We start from the raw sequence: 10,069 nt of genomic DNA on the forward strand, positions 1-10,069 counted from the left end.
GGGAAGCGGCCGGAGCAGCCCGGGGGCTGCTCGGTCAGGGGGTCAGTGGCTTTCTTTAGCTCAAATAATTATAGAATCGGTCGCGCCGATCCCAGTGGAAGAGATGTGACAAACAGGTTTGGGAGTCCTGAGCACAAACGCGAGTAACTCGGCCGGATTTCACAGGCTGTGCTGGAGAGATCCGCCCCAGGCGGTTCGGTAACAGGCGGAAGGCGTCCTCAGACATCTGCTCACATCAGTGTTTTGGAGTGTCTTAGAGACATTGTCTGTGTCTTTAGGATCGACTTAATATGTCAGTATAGCAAGAAAAAGAAAAGCTCCTTTTTTTTTTACTCTTAATGGTAAGAATTAAGAAAGTGAGGAACTGGGTTCTTAGGTCCGCACCTTGACAGAAGGAAACGGTGCTTCAAGTCTTATAAAAGAGCTGGTTAAAAGCAGCCATTAGTGATAGAGAGCTTTCCATCATACTAAAAATATTTCTGTGGAATCGTAAGCATGGGCAGTGCTTCCCAGGCAACTATAAAATGTCAAGCCCACTTCCTTTGAGAAACTCTGAAACTTAAAAGTAGATCAAAACCACATAGCATTAACCAATTTAGAGCTTACAGTGAGGAAATAGAAGGGGCATTGTCTTCGAGAAGCAAATTTAATTTTTGTAACATTTTCTTCTGTATTATTTATAAGATTTCTTGTCTGCCTAATTATTCAGTACCAGCTGAGCAGTATTGTTTCAGTAATACTGTGGTAACATAGTATAGATGGAGAATCCACATATTTCAGAGAAATGTATGAGAGATTGAACTACATTATAACCTGGGTCCCTCTGTAGGGTGCAACAGTGAAACGGCCCCGGGAAGTGTGCTTTAATCATTATTCCTGCACTGGCTTTTTTTGTGGCTAAATAAGGATCTCAGTACACTAGACTAGCAATCCACAGTCTTTCCTGAGCTCTACATTGCCAAAAATAGTGTTTAATTTAAAAAGTTGCAGTATGTTTTTTGCAATCAAAGGGAAGTGTATATGCTGAAGAAAACCTATTGGATTAACAGTACTGTAAATTTTTGCTTGGCACATAGGGAGTTCTAAGAGGTTTTCTGTAAAATTTCTGCAGGTGGAACCCTCCTGCCTCCCAAAATTCCTAGGGGCAATATTTAAATACTATTCTACAGCTACCTAAACATGTAGTTGTATTCCTATAGCCAGGTTATTACAGCTCTTTAACTTCCCAGAAATTACATGTGAAATTTTCTATTTCAGGCATTTTGACAGCAGTAAATAGCATTTTGAATGAAATTTTTGGGAACTGGACAGATTATATCTATTACATGTGAAGAACACCAGCCATAAAGAAGTCTCATATAGACATCTCTGAACTGCTTTTAGAAGAGGGTAAAGCTGGTAGAGGCCTGGTAAGAAAATCTTCATTTAAATATACACAATTTTATTGTTGGGAGGGAAGATTATTCAAGGAGTGAGAAGGAGGAAGAAGGTGTAACTGCTAAAGTTAATCAGTTTGGTAGATCTTGAATGTTCAGCTGTTACACGGCTTTATACTAACTTCATAACACCATGAAGGTCACAGGAATGATGTGTAACACAATGTCCATCGTAAATGAAACAAAGCCTCACAGCCAGGCCATCAGACATGTATGTGACACTCCTTCCCCCGTAGGCGATGTTATATTTTTGAGTTAATCATCAACAGTAAAGAAATACCAAGGATTTTTCTCACTTTTCAAGTTCTAGATGGTATTTATGAGAAGGTATAAAAAATAAGGGGATGATAAGGATATCATGACTAACTGTAAAATAAAACATACTTCCCAATAAAATTCAGATGGACTAGAAAAAAATGCATTTACCTTTGTAAATCTAGTTTTTAAAATCAAAACAAAACATCCCTAAACATCCATCTATCACTAATTTTTAGATGATCAATTTTTCATGAAATTTAATTCTTAAGGAAAGCTCAGATATGGATAATATCTCTACTTGGCATGCCCCTAGGCTGGACATTTAACTTCAGTACTTCTGGAGTTATTGAGGCAACATCCAAGTTTAGCAATATGCAAAGATATTCGCAGACAATCATAAATACAGCAGAACATTTACATTTTAAATTTTAAAAAAAGATGCAGTCACTAGTATAAATGAAATTTAGTGTGAAAAAAATTTAGAAAAGGAAAGATCATAATTTTAGGTCTGCACATATATAACAATTTTTGTGACAGTTTTTCATGTAAGTACTCTTTGTACTATTCTATAATTCAATAATATGCTATTCTATAATTCAAACAGAAATTTATAGCATGGCTTTCACAAATAATGTCTTTGCCAGCAAATTATTTTTTATTTGACTGAACTTTTTATCCAAACATTATTCAATCACAAATTTATTTTCTACACTATTAAAATGGCATTCCCACCAAAGTCAGTTTTTCGTTCACTTTCTAATCATTGTGCATTCTTGTTTGGGCATTTGGCTATTCTGTAAGCATGATTTTTAAGAAAAAGAAATAAACCCAGTAAGATAATTTGTTAAAGAGATAGACAGAGACATATAGACTCTATCAATATAGATATAGATATAGATATAGATATAGATATAGATATAGATATAGATATAGATATAGATATAGATATAGATATAGATATAGATATTGATATAGATATAGATGACATCTGCTTTTTAAGCCAGTGATTCTTTAAGTGAAGCAGATAGAGGTTCACATCATGGATTATTTTGCCAATGAAGAAAACTCAAAATAGGAAAATAAAGTAAGGACTTTTATATGCTGCCTCTAACCTTTGGGAGCACGTAAGAAGGAAACAATCCAAAACGATAGGGAAAACACAGCCTAATGGCAGAGAAAAGATAAACATTGCCCAAGGAAATGCAGGAGGAAAAAAGCACTTTAACCAGAGGAGAGTAATCACTAGTGTACCCTGGAATAAACAAAAGACTTTCTTAAGTCTGGAAAAGAGGGGAAACAGTAATGGAAGGTAAGAAAGTCATGAGTAAGTTTAGGAAAAAGTCTAGTGAATGAAAGTATATAAAGTATTTTGTGGTGCGTATGCACATATTTTCCTGACAGGGAAATGAATATTTTGAAAGCTGCCAGGTTATTGTAATTTATGGATCTATTTAGAAAGCAACTGTCATTAAAATTGGAAGTGTATTCTTACTTAATTTGACTTGGTTAGTGTAGTGTCTCTGGTCAGAAAAAAGAGATGGCATCAGATGCTTTGATGCACTCTATTTATAAAGATTGTGTGTACATTCTTTTCCTCTGAAACCATGTGAATGTTTGACTCAAAGTCGTAGCTCCTTCTTGGTTGATAGTCATCTTGAATCTCTCTTGCTCTGCTTTTCTTACAGCGATTGCTCAGGCCTGTGTATGGGTATCTGTGTCTTCTCTGCATCTGTTTCTATGGCGTTTTACATCTCTTTTTCTCACACAGGCCTATCCTCAAATATCCAACAAAACATGTGCCAACCACATGTGTCTTTGGTTCTGGTGGTGACACGCACCCATATTCTTGTGGAAACTGGTTCTTTTTTTTCAGAAAGTTAAACTACTTCTTACAGTGATTTTGAAGAGCACTGCCTATGACAATTAGCTGTAATGCATTTTATCTAACAGCAATTTTATGCATAACAGACCACATTAATTAATTGAACCCAGCATGGAAAACAATACTAGCAGTAGCACAGGTATAGAGATCACAGCCTCCTCAGGAGAATCACTGTATCATTTTTCATATGAGTACTTGCACTGGAATGCAGTCAACAGTAAAAAAAGTTGGCAAACCTACAAAATGTAGAATAATAATTCAAAACTACAAATTAACAATGCTGTGTACACTAGTGGTCTTTCATTATCATCACACTTTTTAAATTATTTCCACTTAAATTATAAGCTTTAAGGAAACTGCTTTTGCTTAGTGTGTTGTTTCTCCAAACTATACCTTTGAGACAAAAATTTTCTATGGTGAATTCATCTTTTAATACATGAATTATGTTTAAGAAACCTGAGGGAGTTGAATATATATTTTAAAATTGTGGGAGGATAAATACAGAAATGTAAACATCAAAACCGGGAATTGAAATACATCATGATCCAGAAAAGGACATTTTTCATAAATAGATCATTTGGATGTGATTTTTAAGCTGCATCATCTAGCCAGAGACATATATTTGCATTTAATTTGAGCTTCTCCAGGTCAACAGCTCAATTTTCTGGACCACTTACTGTCCCTGTCGAAAGTTAAACCAAAAATTTTAAAAAGGCTTTGTGCTTCAGAATGCACAGTATTGCAAGTTTGTGAGAAATTAAATAAGTGATGAATTTATACTTCTTTCTGGTTCACTAATGGAGCATCCACACATCTTCTAAAGTCCTGACAAAGTAGATGCAGTGCTATTCATCCCTGTGGCCATGCTGAGAAGCAAATTTCCAGCACATGTCCAGCTACATTAAAAAAAAGAAGAAAATAAAAGTTATAAATGGAATACTCAGAATTCAGAAAATAACAGATGATGTTTTATTTATCCTTACTCCTTTTCTATTCTTATCTTAAAATCAATAAATTACACTTCAGAAATAATTTTCATTACAAATTGATGTTGACAGCCATAACCCAAAGGAGTGCAAAAGTTACTTGTGCTTATTTCATTTTATTGCACTATATGTTTTCTCCTCCCAGTCTCACTGTAACATCCTTTTGTAAAGGCTACAGGATGTCCAAACATCCTGTAGAGGGACATCTGCTGCAGGTTAGAAGTCTGGTTTAGACACTGTGTAGGACTTTTTAAAATGTCTTCATATGAACAAATATTTCAACTGATAGCCAAATTTCAATGAACTTTCTTTTATCAGGTTTCTGAATAATTATAAGATCATTAATTGCTTGAATAAAGAAATAATTAGAAATGTGAATGTGATTAATCCCTAGATGGGGAACTACCGTTTCTTCTTACCTTCCTTTTGTCAAGTCACTTTGAGAAGATTGCTTTAGGTGTGTCTCTAAAATGCAACATAAATGGAACATGCATGGACATTGGAAATAATCTGTCTAAAAATTGCATGTTAAAGTGTTCAAACAGACCTTGGCACAGGCTCAAAGCATGCCAGCTTGCACTTTCCCAGACAATTCCTGTGCACAATTTAGACATTAGCGTTAGTCATAACCCATTCTCAATGGGCAAAACATGCATGTGACTATCCTGGGTAAAACATGGAACATTTGGTGGCTGCAAGCTCCAATGCCAGAGAACAGTCCCAGGCATGTTTAACCTAATATTTATATGCAGCCATTTCATGCTTTGGCTGAGGATAATTGACATTTCTAAAGAATCAGAAAGTTCTCTCTTCCAAGGAAGCAGTTTTTAAAGGCCTGAGCCCAAGACAGTTTTTTTCTATACAGTGTATAGATAAGCATATCTCTGTTTTAAATCTTCTTTTTCTGGCAAGTTCATTAAAAATTGAATGGCAAGGCATGTTATGATATTCTCAATTTTTTTTTAATGCATAGAAGTATGACTTTCTGAATACAGAGCTGACTACAACAGCCCTTAAGGCCAATTTTTAACTTCTGTCCTTTGGCAGAAGATGAATGTCCACATTTCTTTGCTGGCCTGTGAAGTTCTGTATTGATTTAGCTTTACTTCTTAAAAAGTGGAGAAATGAAAAAAAAGCCTGAATATTTTTATATTTCTGTCTTAAAATTTTCCATAGTGGGCCTCAACAACAGTCTTGTAGCTAACTGAACAGTATTTCTTATGTGGCTAACCTGACAGTAAGTTGTCCTCCCACTGCCTAGACAAACCAAGACAATTGAGAGGATAGAGTTCTATAATGCTCAAATTAAGAACAAAAAAACCACCCCCCCAAAAAAAACCCAAAATAAAACAAAAAACAAGCCCATAAAGCAACCAACCAACAATAACAACGAGCAAACAAAACAAACAAAACCCCCCAAAACCAAAATAAAAGTAAACACCACAAAAATTATGGGAAATCATGGCAGGTATCAGGAATGATACCTGCTTCCTTTCTGAAGTTCAGCAATGGTGAGAAAGGAGCCTAAAGAACATCATTGGCAGTGTGTAACTGATCATTTATCTTACCTAAAAGTCAGCTTCTGTTAGGTCTGGGTTTATGGCCCTGATATAACAATTCTGGGACAGTCTACTTGTCCAGCAGTCTATCATTGGCCTTTTTTCAATTATATAATATGTCTTATGTATATTTTATAGTCTAAATTACATGTTTTACTTGTCTTTATTTTAACTTTATTCAGAATCCCTAGTACTTTGCATAATCAAGAGTTTACTTTAACATTCAAATGAAAGTACCAGAGTTTTGTCTTCTCATTTTTTCTCCATAGAAACATTATTGTACATTTTAATATATATGCCTGCTGTAGAATTCATACTGTGTACAAACAGAAGCTCATTCTTAACATGGTAGAGATAATGCAAGTTTGTCACTTAAAATTAAAAAGTACCATTTAATTTAATATCAAATTCCTGTTAGTCAATTAAGCTAAATAATTAGAAGAAGGAAAAAATACTACCTCCATCTGGCTTACCAGGAAAAATAAATAAAAATCAGTAGTCTCCATGAAGTTGTAAACTTAAAGCAAGTAACCATACAAATATTTGACTCCTCAGGCTTCTTTGGCTTTTTATTTAACCCGTACCACTGTGAGTTTCATATTTAGATTGCTTACTTTCCACAGTGAATATCCCCCAGTCAATTTACAGTTACATGGTGTTATTATTTGTTCCTGTGAACTAAAGGCAATGCAAAGAACATAACTTTGTATTACTTGTCATACAGTGTACATTATTAAATTCTTCGTAATCACTGTGTGGTCCAGACTTAACACCAGATTCTAAATAGAGTACTTAAATTTAGGATGATAGCTAATGATTGTTACTGTATAGAGATAACAAAGCAGCACTTTTTATAGGAAAGTTCTATCCAATTGAGAAAGTATATAAAATAAACAGTCATAATTAAAAAATATATTTTACTGACTTGTCCTAATTATTTTAAAAATCTATCTAGAAGTACATATACTGTTATATGGGTAGTATGCATACCTGTAAATTACTAGGAGGTAAACAGAATGCACAGTGCTTGTGCATCACATAACAACTTAAAATGACAGGTACTTGAATGTTATACTGGCCCTTAAAGAGACAAAAATGGTAAAACCAATGCATTTTTCATTTATTCTACAGAAAAAAATCAAATTACAACAACCATATCTAAGAAAACATTGGTGCCAGGTGTATTTTTACTCCAGTATTACATGGTGTCCATAATTTATGAAGCTGAATAACAACATGTAGCATTCAGGGAAGTTAACATCAGAGTGAGGAGAGCAAAAGAGGTCCCTTCTCTACTTTCAGCAATACTATCTTTGCATTTATAAAGCTTATCTCAGTACACAACAGCAGCAGTTGTAAACAGCAGCAAGAGACATACCTACAGCTTTCCATATATTTTGTGAAAATTAGTTGAATGCTCTCTCCATGAAGATCTTTAATTCCTGCCTTTTGAGTTAAGATTTACTTTGAAGAACAAAAAACGAGTCTCAGAGTAACAGACTGGATAAATAGCTTAAATTTATGGGAACTCAGTCATTTGTTTTGGGCAAAAGATGCATTTGCCCTGGACATCAAAGGGAGCAGGATTAGGTTCTAAAGCTTTTGCCCTGAAACTTGCAGTTCATTTTCTAGACCACATAGGTGTGGATTTGTCAGGGGAATTCAGAGAGCTCTGCCCTTCTCCAGACTGCAACCAGCTTTGTTCATGCAGTGTATGCTCCTAGTGTGCTACAGTCATGGTTGCATGGCTGCATAGCTCCTCCCAAAAAGATTACGGCTATCCCCACCCCATGACTAAGGCCTGGAACAGAAATAAGGTTTAAAAGCTTTTGCAGTAGTTATCAGGTAATCTGAAATACTTGATTTATCACTTCTCTGGTCATTTCAGGCATAATGACATGACATGAACCCTATGCACACTAAAGTGCTTTTAGGAATATAGTGAACATCCATTCTGCAATAGATTGTTGTGAGTGAGCTTTTGAAGCAGAATACAAGGGACCCCTTGTCTGAATGCAGTCAAAGAATTTGATCTTTCATTTTAAAAAGTGGAATAAAAATATTTTATTTCCCTTAAGGAAAATAAAATCCTGATTTGCCCATGTGTGTTACACACCACTTTCTCTCTTAATGGTTTGAATTAGTTGTTCTCTTGTGCAGGTAATACAGCATAGTACTCAAGTAAATCGCCATTTCTACAGGTTCTTTTAGTTGAGTGGTATTTTAAAAGCATTAAATGGTCTAGTGATATTCTCATTGAAGCCATAATCAAATAGGTGTTGTGCCTGACCATAGAACCATAAAAAAACATATTTGGCATTTGAAAATTAAAAATTCAATGTTCTGTATTTTATTTACATATTAATTCACCAATTAAGAAAAAAATAATTATTTAAATAGATTACTAAAATTACAGAAAGACTCCATCAACATGAATTGGCAACAATCACTTAGAAGTATATTGAAATAGTATTCCTGAGCTTTGTAATTTTAGAATTACATTTTCCTGGAAATTCATAGGTGTATAAGTGCACGTATATATGCTACGTGAACTCCAGATAGGTAGTTCCTTAAGTTATATTTTGTTTCCAAGAGAACATAAATAGTTTTCCCCTTGAGTTACAGAGTTGCAATGTATTAAATTAAGTGCAAAGACTTAAGGACACATTTCATTTGCAACACCAATTATTTACCTTTATTTCAAATTGATAACTTCTAGTTATAAATGCATAAATTATTATAGGATTGGGACCTTTTATATTGACTTGGAACAAAGATCTGTAATACATTTTTTTCAGAACCCAGTTTACTCTGTCTCTGTTAATACATGCCATTAGAATAACAGTATTTCCACTACTGAATTACCGTGTTTTCCAGCGCCGTCTTCCATTTAAACAAAAAAAAAAAAATACACTTATAAACCAAACTTTGGTTCATCCAAAATTATGAATTTTGTAGTAGTTTAAGCATAAGAGAAGCATTTGAAGCACAATTCAAAAAATCCTAAGCATTGGAGAGATCAGGTGCACTGGTGTAAGATTTTATCCCTTTGTGCAAATAACATTTATCCAGCGCTGAAAGGGTGTGTTTATATGTCACAGGGTATTTACAGCTGTGTCCAGCTGATTCCTGGAGTCGACAGACAAGGAGTGCTTCCTCTAGAAATGAAAGGATTTTTGTCCAAGTACTGAGCAGCAAACGACATTAAGTGAGTACTAAAAGACATAGTTATTTCATGGGATATAAATGCTTCTTCATTATTATCCTGTGTTATGATTAGTCAGTTTTACCTGTAGAGAGGAACACCAGAAAGTCTTTCAGACTAGGACATGCTCTTTCTCCAAACACTCCTTCACAACACACAATTAAAATATTTCCAGTAAATCTAGTGGCGGTGGAGCCTCAGCCTCCAGCGAAGGACATTTCACCTGAACATCAGTATTTTCCCCGGTGCTCGTCCAAAGCCCGTTTTTGAAAGCCACTCCCTTTTCGTATGTCCATCTGGCAATCCCTCGCCCCGGCAATGCTTTGAGCAGCGGGTGTTTCGGTTCCTGCGGAGCGGCCTCTCACATCCACAGAGAAAGGGCATGAGCAGCGACAGTAACTCCAGCGAGTGTCCCACCTGCAGGGGCTGCCGCCTTTGAGGGTTCAGTTTAAGGGCCCTTTCCAGGTCTGCCTCCTGCGAGGCAGCCTTTTGCAGTCCTCCTCCTCGTCCTCTCCACCATGCTTAGGCGGGACAGAAAAATAAACATCAAAACGAGTATTCTTTTTCCAAGAGAATCCCTTCTTCACAAATCCTCAGCGCAGGCTTAAGCATAAACTTCGGTCTCGTTCCGCGCACCAAAAGTCAGGGAGAAGGGGGAAAATAAAAAGAGGGGAAAAAAAGAGAAGGTCGTGCAGCAGGGAGGGGACCTCCGCAGGGGAGGCTCTGCCGAGAGAGGCGAGGCA

The 10,069-nt window shown here is 35.8% G+C and overlaps 1 long non-coding RNA gene across 1 annotated transcript in view; it reads left to right on the forward strand.

The window, feature by feature from the left end:
• The window catches only part of LOC115948454, a 9,489-nt gene extending 170 nt beyond the window's left edge, over window positions 1-9,319 (forward strand). Inside the window, exons 2-3 of the long non-coding RNA XR_004082285.1 lie at window positions 1,258-1,409; window positions 9,223-9,319. This is a non-coding gene — a long non-coding RNA (uncharacterized LOC115948454). The remainder of the gene's footprint in view (window positions 1-1,257; window positions 1,410-9,222) is intronic.
• The last annotated feature ends 750 nt before the right edge of the window (window positions 9,320-10,069 follow it).

The sequence above is a fragment of the Geospiza fortis genome, unplaced genomic scaffold (assembly GCF_000277835.1).
Source record: "Geospiza fortis unplaced genomic scaffold, GeoFor_1.0 scaffold163, whole genome shotgun sequence".
Classification (NCBI taxonomy): domain Eukaryota; kingdom Metazoa; phylum Chordata; class Aves; order Passeriformes; family Thraupidae; genus Geospiza; species Geospiza fortis.